This window comes from Choloepus didactylus, chromosome 4 (assembly GCF_015220235.1).
Source record: "Choloepus didactylus isolate mChoDid1 chromosome 4, mChoDid1.pri, whole genome shotgun sequence".
Lineage (NCBI taxonomy): Eukaryota > Metazoa > Chordata > Mammalia > Pilosa > Megalonychidae > Choloepus > Choloepus didactylus.
The window spans coordinates 111788772-111814738 of NC_051310.1; the positions used below are offsets into that span (position 1 = coordinate 111788772).

The 25967-nt window shown below is 43.4% G+C and overlaps 2 long non-coding RNA genes across 3 annotated transcripts in view; both read left to right on the top strand.

Moving 5' to 3' along the window:
* Window positions 1-4784: 4784 nt before the first annotated feature.
* LOC119531858 overlaps window positions 4785-25967 on the top strand; it is a 103843-nt gene continuing 82660 nt past the window's right edge. The window contains exons 1-2 of the long non-coding RNA XR_005216433.1: window positions 4785-4873; window positions 6723-6843. This is a non-coding gene — a long non-coding RNA (uncharacterized LOC119531858). The remainder of the gene's footprint in view (window positions 4874-6722; window positions 6844-25967) is intronic.
* Window positions 8124-24746, top strand: LOC119531859. Of its 2 annotated transcripts, none has more exons than XR_005216435.1 (3): window positions 8124-8220; window positions 10315-10419; window positions 23368-24746. It is a non-coding gene; the product is annotated as an uncharacterized LOC119531859 (long non-coding RNA). The 2 variants fall into 2 exon arrangements; XR_005216434.1 differs by lacking the exon at window positions 8124-8220 and adding an exon at window positions 9472-9523.

Here is a 25967-nt window from a genome sequence, read left to right on the forward strand (position 1 = left end):
CTCTACGTGGGATCTGACACCCAGGGGAGTAAATCTCCCTGGCAACATGGAATATGACTCCTGGGGAGGAGTCTAGACCCGGAATCGTGGGATGGAGAACATCTTCTTGACCAAAAGAGGGATGTGAAAGGAAATGAAATAAGTTTCAGTGGCTGAGAGATTCCAAAAGGAGCCAAGAGGTCACTCTTATGCACAATATAGACAACCCTTTTTAGGTTCTAATGAATTGGAATAGCCAGCAGTAAATACCTGAAACTATCAAACTACAACCCAGAACCCATGAATCTTGAAGACTATTGTATAAAAATGTAGCTTATGAGGGGTGACTGTGATTGGGAAAGCCATATGAACCACACTCCCCTTTGTCCAGTGTATGGATGAATGAGTAGAAAAATGGGAACAAAAATTAAAAAAAAGGCACCCAGCATTCTTTTTTACTTTAATTGTTCTTTTTCGCTTTAATTTTTGTTCTTATTATTTTTGTGTGTGTGGTAATGAAAATGTTCAACAATTAATTTTGGTGATGAACACACAACTATATAATGGTACTATGAACAACTGAATGTATGCTTTGTATGACTGCATGGTATGTGAACATATCTCAATAAAAATGAATTAAAAAAATGGGTGCTGGATTTTGTCAAATGCATTTTCTGCATCAAAGGAGACGATCATGTGGCTCTTTTCCCTTCTTTCTATTAATGTGGGGTATTTTGTTAATTGATTTTCTTACACTGAACCACCCTTGTACACCTAGGATAAATCCTATTTGATCACAGTATGTAATTCTTTTTTTATGCTATTGGATTCAGTTTGCTAGTATTTTGCTGAGGATTTTTGCGTCTGTGTTCATAAGGTATTGGTCTGTAATTTTCTTTTCTTGTGGTATCTTTATCTGGCTTTGGGAACTTCATGCCCTTTTATGGATGAATAATATTCCATTGCATGGATATATCAAATTTTATTTATTCTTTCTTCAGTTGATGCACATTTGTGGTCTTTTCACTTTGGGGCTATTGTGAGTAATGTTGCTATGAACTTTCATGTATAAGTTTTTGCATGAAGTTGTGTTTTCATTTCCTTGGGTAAAAATCTTTGGTATCAAGTTGGAGTAGAATTTTTGGGTCATATGGTGACTCTATATTTAATTCTTTGTAGAATTGCCAGGTTTTTTTCTAAAGCAGATGCACCATTTTACGTTTCCACCAACAATGTATGAGAATTCCAATTTTCCCACATATTCCCCAATACTTCTTGTTGACCATCATTTTTATTTTAGCCATCATAGCAGGTGTGAAATGAAGTCTTATTCTGGTTTTGATTTGCATTTCCCTAATGACTAATGATGCTGAGCATCTTTTCATGTGCCTATTGGCCATTTGTTTATCTATTTTGGAGACATTTCTATTCAAGTCCTTTGCCTGCATTTAAAATTAGGCTGTCTTTCTATTATTGAGTTGATAGAGTCCTTGTCAGATACAAGACTCCTATTCTGTGGGTTGTCTTTTCACTTTCTTGATGCCCTCATTTGCAGCACTAAGCTTTTAAATTTTAACATGGTCCACTTTATTTTTTTTTTTTTGTTGCTTATGCTTTAGATTTTATATCTAAGACATTATTTCCTAGCCCAAGGTCATGAAGATTTACTCCTATGTTTTCTTCTACGAGTTTTATAGTTTTAGTTCTTACATCTATATCCATGATCTATTTTGAGGTTTTTTTGTGTTGAGTTCCAGCTTCTTTTGCACATGTGTATCTAGTCATTCCACATCATTTTTTTAAATTAAATTTTATTGAGATGTATTCACATACCATACAATCCACAGTATACAATCAATTGTTCATAGTACCATTATATAGTTGTGCATTCATCACCACAATTTTTGAATCTTCATTACTACACACACAAAAGAATAAGAATAAAAGTTAAAGTAAAAAAGGACACCTAAACATCTCATACTCCATCCCTCCCTATTATTCATTTACTTTTTGTCCTCATTTTTCTATTCATCTGTCCATACACTGGATAAAGGGAGTGGGAGCCACAAAGTTTTCACAATCACACAGTCACACCATGTAAGCTATATAGTTAGATGATCATCTTCAAGAATCAAGGCTATTGGATTCAACAGGTTCAATATTTCCTTCTAGCTATTCCAATACAATAAAAACTAAAAAGGGATATTGATATAATACATAAGAATAACCTCCAGAATGACCTCTCGACTCTATTTGAGATCTCTCAGCCACTGAAACTTTATTTTGTTTCATTTTGCTTCCCCCTTTTGGTCCAAGAAGGCTTTCTCAATCCTGTGATGCTAGGTCCAGGCTCATCCCCAGGAGTCATGTCCCACCTTGCCAGGGAGATTTACACCCCTGGAAGTCATGTCTCATGTAGAGGGTAGGGCAGTTCAGCACCATTTTTTGATAAAACTATTCTTTCCCCATGTCAATTTATTTTCGACAAAGATTCCAGGGCAATCTGTGAAGGTTAAGTTCATGCATCAACTTAGCTAGGTTATGGTGTCCAGTTGTTTGGTCAAACAACCACTGGCCTGATTGCTACTGTGAGGATATTTTGTGGGTTTAAATTACTAGTCAGTTGATTACATTTATGGCTGATTATATCTATAATCAACAAAGGAGATTGCCTTCAGCAATGAGACAAGTCTCATCCAATCAGTTGAAGGCCTTAAAGGAGAATTGATGATGTCAGCAGTGAAAGAATTTCTATCTCTACTTGTACACGAACTTCTCCTGGGCAATTCATGGAAACCTTCAGTGACGTTCCCAACTTGCAACCTGCCCTATGGAATTCAGACTTGCCAATCTCCATGGTAGTATTCACCAATTTCTATAATAAATCTTATAGTATTTCCATAATGTTTCCCTGTAGAACATTGACTAATACATGATTCAATGAAGAAAGGATCATATTTTCAACAAATAATTTTGGAACACTTGAATATCTATAACCAAAAAAACAAAAAAAGCCCTTTGACCCTTGGTTCAAACCAAATACAAAAACTGGCTCAAAAATGGGTCAGAAACCTAAATGTATGATCTAAAACTACAAAACTTATACAATAAAACAGAGAAAACTATTTGTGACCTTAGATTAAGGAAAGCACAAACTATAAAAGTAAGAATTGGTAAACTGCACTTCATCAAAAATTTTTAAATTTCTTTCCAAAGACCATCTTATATTAAGAAAGTGAACAGCTAAACTACAGACTGGGAGAAAATATTGAAAAATATATCTGATAAGGGACATATCAGAATATGTAAACATCTCTTATAACTCAATATTAAAAAGAAAAACAACTCAGTTTAAAAACAGGCAAAAGATATGAACATACACTTCACCAAAGATCATGTACAAACATAAAATAAACCCATGAAAAAATTCTTGGCAGTATTAGTCATTAGAGAAATGCAAATTCAAACCAAAATGAGATATGACTACATGTCCATAAAAATTGTTTAAAATTAAAATGACTGATCATACCACAGGCTGGCAAAAAGGTAAAGCATTTACATCCCACCAGCATTTATACTCTGCTGGTGGAAATGTGAAATGGTACAATCACTTTGGAAAGCAGTTTGACAATTCCTTAAAAAGTTAAAAATACATCTATTACATCGTCCAGCCATTCCATTCCTGGGTATTTACCCAAGGAAAATGAAAACATATGTCCATACAAAGACATACATATGAATGTTCATAAAATATTATTTAGACATAGGGTATAATTATCTTGAGATCTATTTTAAAAGTGGTTATTAAAGTCATTCTAAAATAGCGTTATTTATTAGGCATTTGTGACTCCACTGTATAGGGAATCAAATTTAACTAGCTGTGAGTTGATGGACCCTTAGCTTAACATGGCTGTTTTTTTTTTTTTGACCCACAATTGCTAGATGAAACTCACAGCCTACATTAAAGTATTATTTGTGCAAAACCTGTGTTATAACTACACTAAGAGAAAAATGAAATGGAAAATTCAACCTTGGCCCACTTTTTAGACAAATCACCATTTATTTTTCCTTGCTCGCATCTGATACTTGTGTGCATGCATGAAATATTTTTATATAGCTGTAAAAATTCAACTTTGCATTCAGCTTTCAAAAAACAAGTGTCATATTATATACTGTTTTTGATATTGTTACTTAGTCTTCATAATTATTTTTAATGACCACGTTTTTTTTACTTTGAGGTGCTACCATTCTTTAACATTTTCCTTATTGCTGGACATGAATGTTTTCAAAAATGTAGCTATTAGGAAAATGTTATAGTTAATATCTTTCATGTACAAAATATTTTCTTTCTTTTGGATCACTTTTTTTGGGATAAATTCCTAGGAGTGGAATTATTGAATCAAGACATATGTACATTTCTATGGCTCTCAATATATATTATCAACAGATTTCCATTCATTCAGTCACCAAATTTTTATTGGGCACTTTCTTCTTGCCAGACACTGATTAAGTGTCGGGGTTTCAGCGGTGCGGAAAATATGTAGTCTACACTCACAGAGCCCACCGTTTAGACAGGGAGACAGACTCAGTCAAATCATTGTGCAGATGGATAAAATTATGACCATGGTTAGTGTTACTAAGGAGATAGACATGGAGCTATGAAAGTATTTAATGGTGGAACTCGACTTTAGTGGTTAATGGAAGCCTTTCTTAAGGATGAGTAGGCGCTAACTAGGCCAAGGGTGGGAGGGAAGGAGCAGCATTCTATGCAGAGGCAGCGGCTCGTACAAACTCCTTTTGGCAGAGTACAAGGAACTGGAAGGAGACCCTGATAGCTGGAGCACAAGAACTGGGGAAGCATGGGGCGAGACTGCACAGAGCCTTGGAGGCCATGGTATGGGTTTTGGTCTTTATCCAGAGAGCAACGTGACCCTCTTGAACTGGGTGTGTGTTTTCAAACCCTCACGTTGGCTGCAATATGTAGGGGGAAGGGTTTGAGAATTGATAGGAGGTAGCCCTTGGTGGGGGTGGGCTTGGGGGACTATTGCAGTGGTCCAGGTAACAGATGGGAGTAGCTTAGGCTACAAGAGGGGATAGAGATGGAGTTAAGTGGATACATTAAGGAAATACTGAAGCGGAAAGACTGACAAGACTTTGTAGTGGATGTGATTTAAGTGGATGGGGAAATGGGAGGAGAAGGGAATGTGAAGGGTGGTTCTCAGACTTTTGGCATAAGAAGCAGGATGAATGGTGGTGCCATCCACAGATAAAGGGGACAATGGATGAGGACCAGGATCAGGGCGATTTTGTGCATAAGGAATTTGAGGCGTCTTTGAGATAGGCAAACGGAGAGGTCGGGGGGCAGCTGGTGTGAATCTGAAGCTCAGAGGAAAATTCGAGGATTGGAGCCATGGATTTCTGAGTCAGCTGCGTGTAGGTGGTGACTAAAGCTACAGGCATTGGTGAGCTTGCCTAGGGAGAGAGGTTGAGGGCGAACGGGGTCCAGACCAGGAGAGTGAGCAACTACCACTTTAATGGCCAAGTAGGGGAAGACAGGTGGCCAAGGAGCATGAGGGAGACTTGGGAGGAAAACCAGGAGGACACGCTGGCCCAGAGCCAAGGGAAGAATATTTGGGGAAGGGGAGAGTGGTCACCAGTGTAGGATGCTGCCACAAATGGATCTAGATCAATGGTAACTGTGCCAGTTTGGATGTATAATGTCCCCCAAAAGGCCACATTTTTTGATGCAATCTTGTGGGGGCAAGCATATCAGTGTTGATTAGGTTGGAACCTATTGATTGAGTGTTTCCATGGAAATGTGACTCAATCAACTGTGTGCAAGACCTTTGGTTGGATAATTTCCATGGAGGCATTACCCCACCCATTCAGGGTGGGTCTTAATTGAATCACTGGTGTCCTATAAACTGTTCATAGACAGAAGGAGATGCTGCAGTCAAGAGAGACATTTTGAAGAACGCATGAGCTCAGAGAAGAGCTGTAACACAACCTGGGATCAGCAGACACCAGTCACATGCCTTCCCAGCTAACAGAGGTATTCCAGATGCCATTGGCCATCCTTTGGTGAAGATATACTTGTGTTGATGCGCTACCTTGGACACTATGGCCTTCAGACTGTAACTTTGTAGCCAAATAACCCCTGTTTTTAAAAGCCAATCCATTTCTGGTATTTTTCATGACAGCAGCATTAGCAAACCAGAACAGTGACCTTGGCAAGAACTTTGAAGATGGAGAGACAGGCAAGGTGGAAAGATGAACGAGAGATAAGGAATGGGGATGGTGAGTCTATGCAGTTCTTTCCAGAAGCTTGGCTGAGAAGAGCAAGTGGGAGGATAAGTGGAGAAGGTGAGGTGAGGGCTTGAGAGAGAGTTTCTGTTTTTTTATTGTCTTTTTAGAAAGGAGGACTTGTATGTATCTTGAAGGATGATGGGAAGGCTTGAGTCCAGAGTAGGAGAGTGAATGTCGAGAGAAGCGACAATGGATAATAACGAGGTCCCTGAGCAGCCAGGAGGGAATGCAGCCTGATGACAGCTGAAGGGAATGACTTTGGGGAGAAGAGATGCCTCTTCTCCTGGAACAGGGCTGTATCCATTACTCAGACCTCCAAGCAGGGCTCAGAGGGGCCCAGCATTTGGTTTAATGCTCTGCTGCCACCGTTTTGCAATTCTTAATAATATTTTAACAAGACGTCCCTCTCCCCCTGCCCCCTTTTCATTCTGTCCTAGGAGCCCCAGAGTAATGTAGCCTGGTCCTGCCTCCAACAGTGGTCGGAGCTATTGGTTTCCCCCAGACTTCACCAGAATTGGATATAATCATCTAACCCTTTTTGTTGTGGCCATCAATTTGGTAGGTGGAAATGTGTGCCTCGCTGTCTTAATTTGCATTTCTTTGATTAATGGCCAGGCTGACTACAGTTTCCTCAGGTTTGTTTATTAACCATGTTTCCTTTTGTGTGAACTGCCTGTGTCCTTTGCTCATTGATGATGTTTTCAAATGCCCAAACCCCGTTTCCTCTGTGGGAATGAGTCACTACGTGTATGGAGAGGGTTTCAGGAAGGAAGGGCCGGGGCAGGGGGAGGGCTAAGGACACCAAGCCCCTGTGTTGTTAGCAACACCCGCCAGTGAGAAGAATCCTGTCGGTGCGTGTGCACAGCCGTCTCCTAACCAAGTACCCTCACAACTTGACTCTCAGTTAATCCTCTGCTGCCTGAACGCCAGGACGTATCTCTCTGGGCCTTTGCCTGGGCTGTTGCCCCTGCTGGAGTTGCCCTCCCCACACTCCCCTGGAGCAGGCGCTCAGCTTATGTTTCAGGCACTGTAATGACTGATTCCACCCGTTTCCCCTCCTGGGCCCTGAGCTCCTTCAGCTTACAGACCCTAACTCCTCCCTCTCTCCCCTCATCCTCTACACTTCGCACGGTGTCTGTCTTTATGCTTAACTTATGTTGACGAGTGAAAGCATACAAGCCATGAGTGACTTGAGTGTATAGGAAGTTCCCTGGGCCACTCGCGTCTCCCCATCCACAGTTTTCCTTTGGGTTTCCTCAACCACATCTGAGCAGCACGTTCCCCCTGAGGCAACAGCTTTAAGAAGTGAAGGTCCCTGGAATGCTCAGCTGAGAGCAAAGAACCGGGACACTGTTACCAGGTATTTGAGAGACTGTTAGTTCTTTTTCCTGGTGAAGGACAAATAGGTGGGCTTGCTCAGATCCCAACTCTACCACTAGCTGTGTAATTGGGGACAAGTGGCTTAACTCTCAAGAGTCTGGGACCATCCACTAGAAAGGGACTAGCTCATTTCAGTGGGTATTGGGAAGATGAAAGGAGATGAACAATGTAAAAGCGTGTAGCCCAGTGCCTGACACAGAGCCGATGCTCATTCATCTGGAGTTGGTTTAGAAGATTGCCCTCTAGTTAGCACTGGAACCAATGACTGGAAGACAAAAGGAAAAAAGATTTCAGCCAGAATCTTCCAACAGTCATGTTTTGGTTTGCTAAAGTGGCCGGAATGCAATATACCAGAAATAGGTAGGCTTTTATAATGGGAATTTATTAACTTGAAATTTACAGTTCTCAGGTCATGAGATTGTCCAAATTAAGGCATCAACAGGATGACACCTGGATGCTGAAGAAAGGCCTATGGCATCTGGGACTCCTCTGTCACATGTGAAGGCACATAGCGGCGTCTGCATGTCCTTCACTCCCGGGTTTCATTGCTTTCAGGTTCTGTTTCCAGTGGCTTCCTCTGAGCTTCTATGGGTCCTCTCCTAGCTTCTTTGGGGCTTTTCTCTGTAAGTTCTCTTGGCTTTTTCTGTTTTTTATCCACTCAAAAAGGACTCCAGTAAGGGGATTAAGCCCCACCTTGAATGGGCTGGGTCACATCGCAATTGAAATAACCTAACCCAAAGGCCCCAGCCATAATAGGTTGGCATCCACAGGAATGGATTAAACAAACATGGCCTTTTCTGGGGTACAAAATGGCTCCAAACTATCACAAGTCAGGGCTGAGCAAAAATGGAATGAGCCTTGGGAGGGAGGGAGCCCCTGTCAGTAGAGACATGAAAATAAAGACTGGGATATTATAAAAGGGATTCAAGCTCATATAGCAAATTGGGCTAAGAGAACTTTTGGGTCCCATCTGACCATGAGTAGCTAGGATTCTGTGACTGATACTGGAAAGTCCACTGTCATATAAATCTTTTGGGTGCCCTCCTCAAGCACCCATTCTCTCCCTTCTCCTTTCCCCAAAGTCCTCTGGCCTCCTTACCAAGAAAATCAGTGCACCTTAGCCCTGGCAATAAAAATTGGATCAGAAATAAGCATCTGAGGCCAAGAAGATGGGAGGAAATATTTTTTTGAGGTTCTGAAAAATAATTGTTCTCTCTCTTATATAGGAGTTACCAAAAAAAAAAAAAAAAAAAAAAAGTAATAAAGAGATGCATTCTCTTTCTTGCTGGACAAGAATGAGGAAGCATAGAACCTCATTTGGCAGTTGTCCTGCAGCAATGAATTAAACTGGTCTTACAACAGTGTTGTAAAATAAAATACAGAACACCTTATTGCACAGGACATACTAAAAACAAAACACAACTAAAAAATTACATGTTGCTTACCTAAAATTCAAAATTAACTAGACATCTTTTTTTTTTCTTGCTAAATCTGGCAACCCAGTAATTCCATGGAGGCAAAGAGCAGAGCTAGAAAGAAACTGGATTCCTGGTAACATATGTGAGCCACTGGATCAAGCTTTGCCTGAAGCTCACACTTTTGAAATTTTTAGGTACAAGAACCAATAACTTATTTTTATTGTTTAACTAGATTTAAAACTAGTTTTCAGTGCCCCAGAACCTTCTTTATCCTAACAGATTTTTCAGAAATTGAAATCTTTGATCTTGTTGGAGTACAGATCTTATTGTGAGAAGGCTCTCTTTGCTCTCTGTTCTTAGCCTGGCTGCCCTTCTCAGGAACCTCTGTATTGCTCTGTTCCTTCTCTGCTCAGACAAGCATCCCTGCAGACACTCACTAGGTAACTCTGTATTTTTAGAAAGAGACCTTTACGAGAAGCACAGTTTTGTCTTCAGCTCCACCCTCCCCTCCCCCCAGCAGAAGAACGGTCTGAGCCGAGGCCAGCTCCCTCCGAGAAGTCATTACTGCCTGGAGGGTGCTGCAGCCTCAGCCCATACACACAGACTGGCCAGTGTCTGCTTGGCTCCGGGCAGCGAGTAGCTGCCTTGGGACAGACAGAAAATTGACCAGGCTTGTTTTTCTGTGGGACCAGAAGAAACCGGTTCCTTTTAATTCTCAATGGTCAGGCTTGGAAAACTAACTTGCCAGAAGAGAGGGAGGGAAGAGAGAAGCGGTCCTTTTGGGGAAGCTCTGGCCAGGGCATTAAAGAATCAGGATTTTGCTGGAAATTGTACTCCCTGGCCAAGACCGGGTGGAAAGATCAATTTGGGCTTTATGAATTAGTCCCTTCATTTTTTCTGGGTCTTATTTTCTTCATCTGTAAAACACTGTTGCACCATTGACTGAATATTAGAGATAAGTCAGGGCCTAGGCCCAGGGGGATGACATGGGGTCCCAGTTATTGGCCCTGGGGTTAGAGGCAGGGGTTGGATATAGGGCAGGAGGTAAAATCCCAGGTATGAGGCTGTTCCAACTACAAGAGTATCAGAGCCAATGCTCAAATCACCAAGACCCATGAGAAAAGGCTGGGCATGACAGCACTAGACCCAACAGCCAACTGTGGCCCATCTGCCTTTATTTCTAACCTCACCTTGACTAGATCTAACCCTTAATTCCATTTACACCCCATAGATATTGTGATTGGTATTTACACATCTTGGTTACGATACCTTGCCTTCTCTAAGGATGCTGATTTAGAACTGTTCCTTTGGCCCTTCCAGCTTTGGCCCTCCTAAGGTAAGATGCCACTACTCTTGTGCATTAGTTAGGTATTGCTGCTATAACGTAACATATAATGGATAAACATAATGGAAATTTATTTCTTGCTCACGTAGCAGCATAGGGCAGTTCTAGGTTAGGGGTTGGGTTTGGAGAACGTGGGGGTGTACTTTTCCATGCAGTCACTCAGAGAACTTGACTGAAGGCAGCTGTACCATCTTTAAAACAGCTTCCAAAGTCATGCTGGGGATCACCATCTCAGTTAAACACGAGAAAGAGCATGGGAGGATGTTATTGGTCAGACCTGGGAAGAGTACATATCTCTCACATTTCATTGATTAGATCTATTTTGCATGGCCACACCCAACTACAAGGAGGCTGGTCAATGTAATAGACCTGTGTGTCCAGGAAGGAGAAGGAAGGGGTTATGTGAACAGCCAGCCAGACTCTGCCAAGCCTGCCATCAGTCCATTTGTATGTCTGGCAGCCTGGGTTGATGTCCCAGTCTGGCCCATGCTGGTTCTGAGTTCCCAGCTTATGGCTCCTGAAATTCCCCTGGCTGGGAATGGGAGTGGTCTGGGATTTTGGGAAGTGCCAGCCCTATCTCAGATGGGTTAAGTGGTGTGGGGCAGTGAGCCAGAGAGGGGAGTCACACCATTGCCATACCACTGTCACCCATCACCATCATTAGCCACATGCCCTCCAGGCCTAGGAAATCTTCCTTTCCACAGCAGAGGGAGGACAATGAGGAGGAGGGATTTCCTGGTGTGTCCACCAGAACTCAAGAGGTGTTTCTTGGTCCCAGGGCTGTCGTATTTCTCAGGGAAACTTAGTGTGTGTTCGTGTGTGTGTGTGTACATGTCTTGTTCCCCTATCACCCTGAATGCCTCTTGAGGTTAGAGGTCAGGTCAAATTCCCCTCTGAACTTCTCCCTCTTGAAAGCACCCTACAAGAAATATCCGTTCATTGAATGAATGCTTCACTCAGAGAATTCTTGGATTCGGTTAAATGGAAAATCTAAGCCAACCATGAAAGAAAGATCAAAGGACAATTTATAGTAAACCACACACTGGCTCCTGTATTTTTCCTTTACACCCTGTTCCCTTCTCTCATCTCCTTGGTTTTCCCAGGCGGGCTTCCACGTGGCTTGGCTTGTTCACTCTGGCTAGAGAATTTCCTAACATTTTGTTTATTAGTAGTAGTAATAGTGTTATTACTTTGAATAGCTGCAGTTTATAGATCCTCTAAACGGTGCCCCCTTGAATGCAGGGTCTGTGTAGCCCAGAGTCTCCAGCACAGGTCTGGCCCACAATATACTTTCAATATATGTGCTTTGGATAAATGGGTGAAACTATTTGGTGCCAGGCATTGGGCCAGACTCCCTAAATACATTACCTTTAATTTGCAAAACCATCTAGCAAGGAAAGTATTATAATCATTACTTTATAGACGAGGAAACTGAGGCTTACTGAGGTTAAGTAATTTGCCCAAGGTCACACAGCTAGAATGTGGTTGAGCCAAAATGCCAGTCAAGGACTGTCTGACTCCAAGGTGTACCCTCTTGTTATTAAATCATGCTGCCTCCTGGTGCCCTTTGCCCTATTGAGTCCCAGGCTTTCTCTTTTATTTATCTACTCACTTAGGAAATTATTTTTGAGCACCTGTTGTGTGGATGATCTCACAAAGAGATGAGCAGTGCAGACATGGTCTTGGCCATAATGGAACTCACGGACTAGTGTCAAGACGGATATTAAACTAGTGAGTGCCCAATCAGATACGCACTCTACAGTAAGGGAGGTTCCAATGGGAAGAAAGAGCAGAATGCCGTGAGGGACTTTTTTGGCTTGGATGATCAGAGAAAGCCTCTCTGAAGCTGAAACCTGAAGGATAAAGGATAAGAAAGAGCCAGCCTAGTGTGGAAAGGGCGTTTCAGGCAAACTGGACAAACTTGGGGTAGGTCTGAGCCACGAAAGTGCTTTGCACATAAAGAAACAGAAAGAAGGCCAGTGTGTCTGGAGCAGTGATGCAAACAACTGTAGGTGAAGACAAGCTGTAAGAAATGGACAGATTGCAGGGCCATTGGGTGAAGAAGTCGGACTGTATTGTGAGCACAGTAGTAGGCCAAGAATTTTAAACAGGGAACTATGTGAATTGATTTATGCATAAAAAAAGATCACACCTGCTCTTGTGTGGTGAACGAATTGGATACAGACCAGAGTGGAAGCACAGAAGAGGCTATTGCAAAAATCCAGGCAAAGAGATAAAGGTGATTTGAACCAAAGGAGAGGCATTGAGGGTGGACAGTAAGGGACAGATTGGTGGTGACATTTGGCAGTAGCATCAATAGGGCTCAGTGATGGAATCTTCGCAGAGGAGTCGAGATTTCTATTTATTACTGAGGTTTGGACTAAATCCAATTTGTATGAACAAGACCCTTTACTAGATTTTCCAAGAACTTCTGGGCAAGAGGCCAGAGTTTACCCTATCAAGTCAAATCAGTGAAGTCTTCATTATGAGCATCTATGATAGAAGAATACTCCAGGGAGAGCTGATTCTGCCTGTGAGGTCGACTATTACAGAGCTAAGGTTTTATGGTGAGATGGATCAGGCCACCGGGTCTCATCAAAGGGAAAGTGTGGCCAGTTGGGTCAGGATGAGCCAGAAGAGGAAGATGAGTTGGAATGAGGTGCTTTGCCCCGGTCCAGGGGAGGGGTCTGGATACCCAGGCAGAGTGCCCCGTGTCAGGAAGCAGGCTGTGCTCTTGACGTGGGGAACGGCATGAGTTAGGGGTCAGGAAGCCCAGCCTAGGGGTCATCGGAAGAACTGGGTTAACATGGTGGTCAAAGAAGCCCAAGGAATTGGGAAGATTTTCATGATTCATTTTGAGTCATTCTCCCCTCTACCTTCTTTCCCAGAAATTCTGCAGTAGAGCCCCCAACTGCCAGTTATATTTGGTGAGGCATGGGGAATTGTTAGGAATGAATTTGTTTAATTTGGGGGTTTAGCTAAATCCACTGGATTTTCCCAACTGCCGGGTGAGATTGGCTTTCTGTGGGTTGGCAGTCCTGGTGTTCCAGTTCAAAGAAAATAATGGGAGTTCCTGAATTAATGTCTGCCCTCAATCTTCCTCTCTACTCCTGACCCGATATGCTCGTTGACTCTGGCTGCACCCGTGACCCAGACGAGTTATGTTCTCCCTGCCAGGCTCCTCTCCAGCCCTGTCTACCTCAACCATCTGCCATAGGAGGGGCTTGGATGCCCAAGCCAGATGTGCCTTGGCTGCCCACCACAACACTCTGAATCTTCCAGGCTGCAGAAGACAGATTGTGCTAGCCCATGCCCTCTCTCCTGAGGAAGCCAGGCCCTCTGAGCAAACCTGCAGAGGGCCACATATTTCCCACTCCTTTTAAAAATAAGCACTCCCTGTGGCACAAGCTGGCCCTCAACCTAGATGGGTGAGTCTCTTCCAAAAACCTATGTCAGAGCATCCTTTGTAACGCTTGGGGAAGAGAGAAGGTGGAAAAAAGGCTTCTATTTATCCGGATGTTTGACATCCAGAGAAGGAATATTATTGCTTCTCCAGTCAAATACTGGTGCTCCAGTGAAAAATATTTTCAGTCTGCTGGAGTGAAGTCCGGCGTGTTTGTGAACGTCAGCCAATACATGCAGGCCCAGGGTGCTGGGTCAGGGCCTGTTTCTCTCAAGCAGCCACATTCCTATGGGGTGCCCTGAATGTGGCAGGTCTGGCCTCGGACGTGGAGGCTGTTGTGACGTTCTCCCCATCCTCTCGGTGGAGAGGTCAGGGAATTCTCTCCCTGCCATTACAGACCCAGCATCCTGGGGGGTGGCCAGGGTGTGGGGTCCTGCTAAGGAAGAGTCGTTAACTTGGAGGTAACAGAAATGACATGGCTGAAGTCTCCTTCCGGCCAACCAGCCTCCTCCCAGAGGCAGGACAAGCCTGCCTGGGATGGGGCATGGGGCGCTGGCCTAGCTCTCCACTCTGCCATTCTATATCAAAAACATTGGGTTTTGGGTTGTGCTTGCTTTTTTTTTTTTTTTTTTTTTTTTGTTACAAATGCACAAATTTGGAAAATATGGATAAGAAAAAAGGAGAAAATGAAAATCTACCCAATTTCCCTTTTCCAAGAGAGAATAATGTCTGTGCATTATACTTCCCATCATTCAAGTATTGGTTCTGTGCATGATCTACATCTTTAAAAAAACAAAAAATGAAAAATTAGATCATATAGCATATACTATTTCATAACTTGCTTTTTTTGCCTAATAGTGTGTCATGAATATCTTTCCATTTCATTAAATATTTTTCTATCACATTTTTAATGATATACCATAAACCAGTCAATTGATACATCATAATTTTAAACAATCCTCAATTAATGGATATTTAGGTAGTTTCCAGTTTTTTACTGCTAGAAACAACACTATGATGAACACCCTAAAGACTAACTAACTCTTTGGGAACACCTATAATTATTTCTTAAGGGTGATGATAATAGCTACCATGTTTTGATTGTGCACTCCACTTTATCTGGAAACAGTGATCCAGCTTACTCAATCTACACAGGTATGGGTCAGAGGCAGAATTCACAGCCAGGTCTATCTGGCTCTAAATCCTGGGCTTTAAACCAGACTGGAACCGTTAAACTAGATTCCCAAAGGTATAAATACTTGATCAAGGAGATGTACATTTTAAGGCCTTTGTAAGATGTTTTCCTCTGGAAAGAGTATATAAGAGAAATTGTTTCTCCTCACCATTATCAGCATTAGGTATTATTATCATTTAAAATTACAAATTTAAGAGGTGAAATGGTATTTGTTGCTTTAACTTGCATTTATTTGATTACTGGTGATTTGATCATTTTTTCACATGTATTTTAGCCGTTTATATTTCTTCTTTTGTGAGTTCCATGGGAACTAAGACCTCTAAACCAGCAGAGCCCAGAGTTGCAGGGACAGGAGACAAAAATGTCTCCAGTGGATTGCTAGAAGTAGTAGTGAGAGGAGCCATTACCATTTTCACTTTGTAATGTCTGGACCTTATGAATCTTGGCTATGGGAGAACCACACCATATATTAGACACTGATTCAGAGCATATATTGCATTCCAAAGGATATTACCCAATCCCTACAAAGAGTTCTACCTAACTGGCACCATAATTGAGCCTTCAAATGGCCATTACCCCCATTCTATCAGATTGATACTTTAAAGTGATGGAGAACTTACATGAGCACAAGCCCATTGCTGCACTTCATTTGCTATGAAATGAGTTCCCTGGTCAGAAGCAATGCTATGTGAAATACCATGACAGTAAATAAGGCATTCTGTAAATCCATGGATGCAGAAGCATTGTGTACAGGGAAGGTAAAACCATAGCCGGGATATGCACCTATTCCATTGGAAAAAAAAAAGGGCTATTGCTTCCAAAATGGAAGTAGTCTAAAGTAATCAACCTGCCACCAGGTGTATGGCTGATCCCGCCCCCCCCACCCAGGAGAGTGGTGCCATATTGGAGGCTCAGTGTTGGTCTCTGCTATTGGTAGGTAGGTTGGGTATTCAGCAACGGCCATACCCATGTTGGTCTTAGTGAATGGAAGTCCATGTTGCAAGCCCGTGCAAAATCTCTACTCCTGCTGTCATGGCTGCTTTGTTTATGAATCCACTGGTGTACACAGAATGGGTCATCTTGTCCATCTGATTATTAAGACCATGCTCTGCAGAGATTTCCCTTGGAAGAGCATTTAGTTGGAACACAAATGTCTTCACCTCTTGCAGAGGTCTATCTATATATCTCTTCCCCAGATCTCCTTGTCATCAAATTTCCAATTGTGTTCCTTCCAAGTTTCCTGACAAAACCATGAAACAACATAAATCTGAACATCTGGCCACATTTCCTTCCAGGCAAGACAAACAACCATGTGACCTGCCCAACGTTCTGCCCACTGGGAGGATTTCCCTTCACCACTGTTCTCCAAGGACACCCTGAGTGTTCAGCTTCTGCCAGCAATAGTGATTGAGTCTTCCACTTGCCTTAGCATAGCTCTTAAGTCCCTCACAGGTGGATCTCTCTCCACATAGCCTTATTGTTGGATTCCTAATAAGCTCCCCAATGGCAATTGTAATGCTGCAGAACTCTTTTGAAGGGAAGGGCCTCAAATTTCTCAGATTTGTATTTGACAATAGCCACTCAATGACCCAGACACTGGACTGCTTTCTCAGCTATGTCTTGGTCATCCCAAGGCAGAAACCATGACTACTGAGTACCCCTTATATATAAGAGTGAGCTCTTTTGCTCCTAGGAGAGGTCCCTGATGTCAGATGGTCAAGTGCACCTCCTTGTCCTGGTAATGTCCAGCTTCTAACATCCAGGGCACTTGGCACAAAACCTGGATTCCACTTCACACATCCTTCTCTGTAGGGCCCAGAGACGTGTATGCAAATCAAGCCACATGAATAGGAAGAGCCGTACCCCAAACCATTAACCTCAGGGTAGAGGGTTGTTTTGGTTAGTGTGGCTTCAGATGCTATCAGCATAGTCCAAATTTTCTCAGTTCTAAGCACAAATCTTTCCTACACTTTAACACTTCTGAGATTAAAGTATATCTTACAGTCAAGGTTTGCATTTACTGTATCATCACCCCAAGAAAAAAGCTATTTTGTCAATAGTGTATCTTTCAATCCATGATGTATCCTTCAGTCAAGTTAGCACTAAGGTACTGGGGAAGATGATAGCCAAAGCCATGGGACTGGGTGAAATTACCTAAAGAGAAGATGCGGAGAAGGAAAAGAGAACTAGGAATTAAAACGCACCCAGCAGTAATAATAACTATTATTATTATTATAGTTAACAATTATTGAATGCTTATTTGTGGTAGGCACTGTTCTAAGGACTTTATGTATATTAACTCCTTTAATTCTTTTTATAACTTTACAGATGAGGAAACTGAAGTCAGTAGCCTAGAATATACCACAGTAGAGGTAGACTTCAGCTCAGGCAGCTCTGGCTCCAGAGTTCTCAGCCTCTATGCCATATCCATCTCAGGAGTAGGCATTTAATTAGACATTTGCCAGGTTGAATTGAAAAAGCACCAGACTGGGCACCCAGGGTTTAGTCATCAGAGTTCTTAGTTGCAGATGACAAAAACTGACTTCTTTCTTTAAGAAAAGATGTTTATTAAGAGAATATTGGTCAAGGCATCAATCATCAATGGCTGCTGAAACCATGAGGAGAAATGTCGGCAACATCTCAACCTCTGATGAATCTCAGGATCGTGAAAAGTGGGACATGAGACACTTATGTCTCCCGATGTGATACACCATCTATGAGGTGTCCTTGCTGAAATAAGAATCTGAATCTGATCAAGCCTCCAATGTAACTACCAGTTTCTGGGAAATGCAGAGGTGAGAGGCCAAAGGGCATGAGACAGCAATTGGCCAAGACCAGAAAGCTGGAAATTCTCCAGGAGAAATGACCCTAAATCTTCAGGAACCAAGTGGCATGATGGAACAAAAGGAGGGAAAACAGTTACAGATGAAAAGAGTTTTAAGATCACATCAATTGTAAGGAAAATGTTCAGAAATAGATTGTGGTGATGAACGCATAACTATATGATCATACTGTGAACAGTTGATTGTATACCATGGATGACTGTATGGTTTATGAATATATTTCAATAAAACTGACTTAAAAAAAAAATAGATCGGGGTGATGAATGCACAACTATATGATGGTACTGTGAACAGCTGATTGTACACCATAGATGACTGTATGGTATGTGAATACATCTCAATAAAACTGAATTAAAAAAAAAAAAAAAAAAAAGATCACATCAATGAAATACAATAGGTAGATCTTCGTTGGATCCTGATTTGAACAAACCAATGGTAGAGAGATATTTTTTGAGATGATTAGCAAAAACTGAACATGGCTGGATATTAAACTATATCAAGGAATAAAAGGAATAATTGTTAATCATGTTGGTTGACGTAATAGAAATGTAGTTTTTGTTTGTTTTTGAAGAGATACACACTGAAGTATTTTTGGGTGAAATGATAGGATGTCTGGAAGTTGCTTTGAAATAATTTACGTAGATATTCCACCCTTGGGAAGGGGAAGTGTGAGCTGTACATAACGACTTCTTTCCAGCACTATTTCAGCCATGTGAAGAAAATGGTACCTTAGCTCTGTGATCTCCCTCCCCCAAACTCATAAGCCCAGCCTAATCATGAGAAAAACAGCAGACAACTCCCAAAAGAAGAGCATCCTACAATGTTTCTCACCAGGTCTTCTCAAAACTGTCAAGGGCATCAAAAACAAAGAAAGACAGAGAGACTGTTACAGCCCAGAGAAGCCTGAGGAGACATGACGACTAAACATAATATGCTGTGCTGGATGGGATCCTGGAACAGGGAAAGGACATTCGGTAAAAAACTAAGGAAATCTGAATGAAATAAAGACTTCAGATAATGATAATATATCACTATTGGTTAATTAATTGTAACAAATGTACCATACTAATGGAAAATATTAATATAGAGAAAGCTGGATGCAAGTGGGAAGGGTTGTAAGAGAACTCTCCACCTACCTGCTCAATTTTTCTGTAAATCTAAAACTGTTCTAAAATATAGGCTATTACATAATTTTAAAAATGCTTGAGGAAAACAAATGTGTATGGGGGCTGTGTAGGAAGGAAGGTGAACAAGAATGACGGAATGTTGGTGATTGTTGACGCTTGGTGATGGGTACATAGGCGCTCTCAGTACTTCCTCTCTACTCTCACGTATGTTGGAATCTCTCCATAATAGAAAGGTTTTGTTTGCATAAGGATATGGAGAGCCTCACAGACCCTCCCAGCAGGCTGGAGCACCATCCCTGAGGTACACAGCCGGAAAGATCACCCCACATCAAGCTCCAGAACTGGTCAGGGAGGACATCTCGAGGCAATTGCTGAACGCTGGACGCTCCAACACCACAGCATTGCCTCTGACCCTGGGCACGCAACCTCGCTGCAGCTGCCCCAGCCCTGGCCACAGAGAATGCCCTTGTCACCCATTTCCTCATGTCTGCAGCTTCTGAGTCTAAACTGGGGATGGGTACATCTAATGGCCAAACCTAGGTTATATGCCAGAGTGAGCTTCTGGCCTTTCTAGCTTCTGTAGTGGGAGGTGAGTTTGGCCTTCAACCAAGATTCATAGGGGGCTGAGGTCCATTGCTAGGGCCAGCATGTTGCCTTCACGGCTTCGTCATAATGGACCATTATAGCTCAGGTGCTTATTGGCTCTCAGGACAGAACCATGGTCCATGAGAGCAGCGACTGGGCCTGTCTGTTCATTGTCATATCCTCCAAGCCTGGCTTCTGGGAGGCAACCAAAATAGATGAGTGAGAGGATCTACTCATGGAAATGATCTTCCTTCTTAGGACAACCTGATGAAATCCTGGGGTTCTGGAAACTGGGGGTCTAGCCCCAGCTAGAACTCTGCATCTGGTTGGCTTGTGTGCCTTAAGGCTAATCATTTCCTTTCTCTGAACCTCTGTTCTCTCCCTCTACCATGAGGGAGGTGGGCCAAACGGTCTTTTAGCATGGCCATTCCTCAGCCTAAGTCAAGGTCACTGCCCTGACAAAGAGTCCACTCCAGCGCGTCCTGGGAGGCTGGCCTAGCAGGGACTCTGCAGGCCTCTGTCCTCTCTGCTGCTGAGAAGGGGGACTGGTTTCTGCCCCAGATTGGCTATGTGACCTTTGGTAAGGTCTTGAGGGCCCCAAGATCTCTCTCCCAACCCTCAGTTTCCCCATCTGTAAAATGGGCATGGTGTGGTGACCAATCCCCAAGGGCATTCCCTGCTCTAGGATGCTCTAGGTCATTACTGAGCCCACCGTGGAGGTCTCAGTCCGAGTCATCCTGGCTTGGGGAACCCTCCTGGGGAGAAAGCCTGGGAGGCAGGGCCAGGTCTGGACGCTGTTTGCATGCAGGACCTAGAGCCTGTCTGAGGCTCTGTGGGGACACAGGGAGCCAGGGTGGATGGCCCGCCCTGACTCTCCAGAGGGAGGGAGCCTCTAAGAGAGGAGTGAATCCAGGAACGTAAATCAAATGAGGTGTAAAATTGTCGCAAGCCAGGCGTTGTAAAACTGCTGCAACATGTCGTTAATGGTGGCCCCAGAGCTGGGAACACCTGGTGGGCACCTAGCAGGCAGGATGGTGGGTGGGGTGGTGACTAGTCCAGGAGTGATGATGGGGGGCCACAGCTCTCTGGGGGTGATGTTGGCCCACCCTAGCTCTCACTAACCCCTTTGGTGGGACCTGAGGCAGGAGCTGAGGGGCTGCTTGCCTTTACCAGTCCCTCCTCTTTGTAAAGAGCTGAGAATGTCACCATGGACACCTTAGAGTGGGAAAGGTAGCCAAGGGGACCTCTACCTCCAGCCCAACCCACAGAAGGGCAGAAGCCCCGAGAAGTACAGTCAGCCGCCGACTGTGCCAGCAATGGTCACGGGCCCTGGGGGACCAGCTGGTTTGCTGAGCGTAGGCCAGGCACGGAGAGGTGGGGCTATGTGTCCCCACCTGTAGGCAGGGCTATCCATTGGTGGCACAGATGGGAACCACCTGGGGTGATCTGCACCCTGTCGGATTCCCAGAGTGCAGAGCTTTTCGTGTGTTTTCTTTTGCCAAATAGGGACGTTCAAAAGAAAAAAAATGCCTATACTCTATTATCTGCATTATGTAGCCATCTTAAAAGCAAACAATTATGATGTGCTGCATCACTTTCCTAACATTCACTCTATCATGATTTTGTTGTAATCTGTGAAAACTTGACTGCCCCCAGCAAAAGTGAGGGTGTGTCTGAGAGCCTGTAGTCTTGGGGTACCACCAGTATGAGGTCATCATTGTGCCTAAAACTCTCACCCTGGAGGATCCCTCCTTAGGGGCCTTCAGAAAAGAAGTGGGAGTTCAGGCACATAGCCCTCTGTGCCGGTCTGAATGTATTATGTCCCCCCAAATGCCATTATCTTTGATGTAATCTTGTGTGGGCAGTCGTATCATGTTGATTAGATTGTAATTCTCTGAGTGTTTCCATGGAGATGTGCCCCACCCAACTGTGGGTGATGACTCTGATTGGATAATTTCCATGGAGGTGTTACCTCATCCATTCAGGGTGGGTCTAAATTAAATCACTGGAGCCATATAAATGAGCTGACAGAAGGAACTCAGTGCAGCTGTGAGTGACATTTTGAAGAGGAGCTACAGTCAAGAGGGACACTTTGAAGAAAGCACAGGAGCTGCAGATGAGAGACAGTTTGAAGATGGCCCTTGAAAGCAGACTCTTGCTCCAGAGAAGCTAAGAGAGGACAAACACCCCAAGAGCAACTAAGAGTGACATTTTTTTGAGGAACTACAGCCCAGAGAGGAACGTCCTGGGAGAAAGCCATTTTGAAACCAGAACTTTGGAGCAGACGCCGGCCATGTGCCTTCCCAGCTAACAGAGGTTTTCCAGACACCATTGGCCATCCTCCCGTGATGGTACCCGATTACTGATGTGTTACCTTGGACACTTTTATGGCCTTAAGACTGTAACTGTGTAACCAAATAAACCCCCTTTGTAAAAGCCAATCCATTTCTGGTGTTTTGCATTCTGGCAGCGTTAGCAAACTAGAACACCCTCCTCAGCTTCCATCCTGGGTGGGAGACAGGAGGAGATAGGCAAGGTGAAAGCAGGGAGTGAGAGTGAGAGAGGAAAAGAAGAGGTAGGGACTCTGGGTTCCTCAGGGAAACTGCTCCAGGAAATTTCATGCTTCAGCAAGAACTCATAAAACCAAAGATATGCTTCTGTAGGCAATAATTTACCCAGAACAAGTGATGAAAGCTTCCCTCCCGTTAATCATTGGTTGAGAAGCTAACTGATTTACAGGCCTGTGGCCTGTGCAGTGCTCTGGAGGGTTATGTATCGTGTGACAATGGAGGCCACTGCACTCCAGCTTCTAACACTTTACTGAAACTGCTTGTATAAAGCCAGAGCCAGTTGTTATAACTATGTCAGACAGGCTTTGGCTGCTTCAAGCCAGTCACAACAGGTTCAAACCACTTCTAACCATTCCAAGCTAGTTCCAACCGATTCTGATTTGGACTAGATCAAGATGCAAGCTGGTTCTAACATGATCTGACCAGATCACACCAACATAGACCTTTTAAAATTGATTCTGGGTGGTTTCAACTGGTTCTGGCTAAATCTAACTGGAATAAACCAGTCTTGTCCAGATCAAGGCAATGCTGACTGGTTTAAATGAGTCCTGGCTGGTTCCAATTTGGCCTGCTCCTTCCTCTCCTTTGAAACTGTTGCACCAAAACTATCCTCTTCCTTGGCCTCCTTCTGGGAAAGTTTGACCTTGCTGACAATTCTTGAAGAAAAAGACGGTTAGTTCTATGTTTGGTTCTGAGGTAATCTAGAGAGAGACTGGTTTTATATTAATAGCTCATATTTATAGTTTTCTGGGTACCTTTGCATGCACTGGTTCATTGGACACCCCCCGCCCCCCGCCCACCAACAAGCATCTGAAGTGGGAGGTCATATTCTGCACCCACTGGGCCGGAGACAGCCACCCGCACAGAGGCTGAGAGGCGGGCTCCAGAATCCCACCTCTCCGCTTGTGTTTGAACCCCAGCTCAAACTGTCAGCTACATGGCTGTGGTTTCCCTTCTCTGAGCCTCAGTTTCCTCCTCTATAAAATGGGATAATAATAGTGTCTATGCCATTGGTCAGTATAAGGATTGAGGGAGACAATCCACATGAAAGCACTCAGAGTAGTGTTGTGACATAGTAGATGCACAGATATTAGTTCTTTTTTCTTATCTCAATTGTTGTTACTGTATGATTATTACGATTATCATTGTCATTGTGCAAATGGGAAACTTCTGGAACTGTCCTGGCCTCATCTCACTTGAACCTTTACCCTCCCAGGGCCATAGCCTCTTGGCTTCCTCTTCTGGAGAGGTGATGGGAAGTCAGACAAGAGCTGATGACGGTGGTTTGCCCGGTGAAAACCAATGACTACCCCTGGGAAGTAATCACCTCTAAAGCGCTTTCTGACAACATCAGTGGTTTCCTCGTTACTGAGAGCTTCCTAGCTGTGTGAATTCCCCTGGGTCGGGACATGGCGCAAGCTTGCGAGCCACATCTGGCACTGTGGCCAGAGCCAGGACCCTGTGCGGGGATTGGACAGACACTTCTCAGCCTGAGGATTCGAGATCGTGGGGAGTCCCTGCCACCACCACCCTGGGCCTCTGTCCAAGGAAGGAGTACTAGCTAAGGGGGGTAGGGTGCCCGGCGGGGTGGGTAGCACAGGGGTTCTGGGGTCTGGGTCTTTAAGCTCTTGACCTGGCTCTGTCTGCTCTGACCAAGGGAAGGAATAGTGGCTCTGGATGAGGGGTGGGAGAAGAGAATTTGAAGATGCCTCACCCCAGGAAGGATGTTGGTGCCCTAAGGTAGGAAGGTGTGCACCGGACTTCCTCTCTCTCTCTTAAAACACAGATTACACACACGCACGCACACACACAGTGAACACTCAAAAACTAATAAATAATATAAATTGCGGTGTTCCAGGCACTTTGCTGCATTATGTTATTTATGATCCCAACTCCCCTATGAAAGAGGGTTCATCTCCCAGAGGAACAAACCAGCTCAGAGAAGAGAGGACAGGATTGGGAGCCACATCTGTCTAATCCCTCCCTCAACTTTGCCCCTAAGCGTCAACTTCCTTTTAATCTTGCTCCTCCTCTCCCTTGCCTGCCCCCCACCCTGGGGCCTCGCATGTGCCCGAGATGTGGTAAATGTGGCAGCTTGTCATCTGTCTTCACTGCTTCTCTTTTCACTTCCTCCCTTGCTTCCGTCGACCAGGCCATAAGCTCCTGGAAGGTGGGGGCCTTGCCCCACGGTGCAGCGTGGCCCACGGAGGGATGTGGTCAGTGCTCAGGAAATGCGGTCTGGGAGGTGGGCTGGTGTGGGGGCAGATGATCAGGATGTGGAGCAGGATGGTGGACGGACAGGGCCAGAAAGTCAGGTGAGAAACCAGCCAGAGGCCAGTCGCCCAAGATGGTGGCGAAAGACACTCCAAATTATGGTTCCCCTTCAGAATCTTTGAACAACTAGCAAAAACTGGCAGAACCAGCTTCCTCAAAACTCCAGAAAACAGTTAAAGGGATTCAGTAGCTGGGCAAGTTCCAAATCAAGAAAATACAGCTTTAATAATGGTAATATTTTTAATTAAGAAAAAAATTTTTTTAAACCCATAGGACTATACAACACAAACAGTGAACCTTAATGTAAATCATGGACTATATAATAGCATATATATTAGTGTAAGAGTATAATAATATTCTTTCATCAACTGTAACAAATGTAATACACTAATGCAAGGTGTTAATATAGTGTCGTATAGAAACTCTGTATTTTCTGCATGATTTTTCTTAAAAGTTACAACTTCTCTAATAATAAAAAAAATGCAGGACTGACCTATTTCTCTTCGTGGTATTTGATAAATTCTATTCTAAAACACTATTGCTATGGCTGATAAACAATTATTTTGACCATCTTTGTTTCTTAAAGTATGAGCTCAAAGAATATAATCAGGATAGGAAATAAAAATTCATCTAATAACAATGGAAATGAAGTTTTTAAAGTGACTTGACAAATTGGTGACCTAGAATCTAAAGCCTTCGTCATAGAACTGAAGATTAATTTTTATTCCCTTTGGTTTCTGCTTATGGTTTTTGGTCTTTTGGAATGATTGTTTTTATTAACTGGGATATGTAAGTTTGCCAAGAGATAAGCACATGCATTTATATATGCAAGGCAAAAAGTTATAATTTTGATGTGTTATGATTTTAACTGTACATCTACTATAACAAAAACAACATTTTTTTCACCCAAAATAATGGTAGGAGTTGAAGCCTATTTTCCCCTTGCTCTCTCTTCCCCTAACCTCCCCTGGCAATGTGAGCAGCTATCCGGAGCTCCCATTGTGGGTTCCTGGCCCAGTTCTGGAGGGAGCAGAGGAAACCCCGTGCACATAGTGGGGTGCCTGTTCATTGGTAACAGTCTGTATGGTGGCAGCCTGAAAGATTGAACCAGGAAACTCCTCTTGGGCTAGGCCTCCAAAACTTTCCCTGCAGACAGAAGAGTTTTCAGACAGCTAAATCAGTATAAGAAACAATTAAGTCAAAGCAGCCCAGGGCAAAGGATTACCCGGTTTGAGTCACACAATAGAGCACCCAGGAAGGGAGAAAGTCTATTACATAGGGGATAGAGGGGGCATTCAAATTTAATAAACAGCAGAATTCCTAGGGCAGTCAGCAAGCACAAGAAGAAGAAAAGACACAGGCTCAGAAAAGAAGGAGAGGATCTGGTACTTCACATTCACCTCAGGATGATCTTGATAGGAAGGCTAAACTCTGAGGGAAGAACTAGCCAACACAGAGCCAATTTGCAAAGACTTTGAGAGGTGTTTTTTGCATTGGTTTGTTTTTGTTAGCTCCTTGTACTCAATTAATCTCTGTCATATC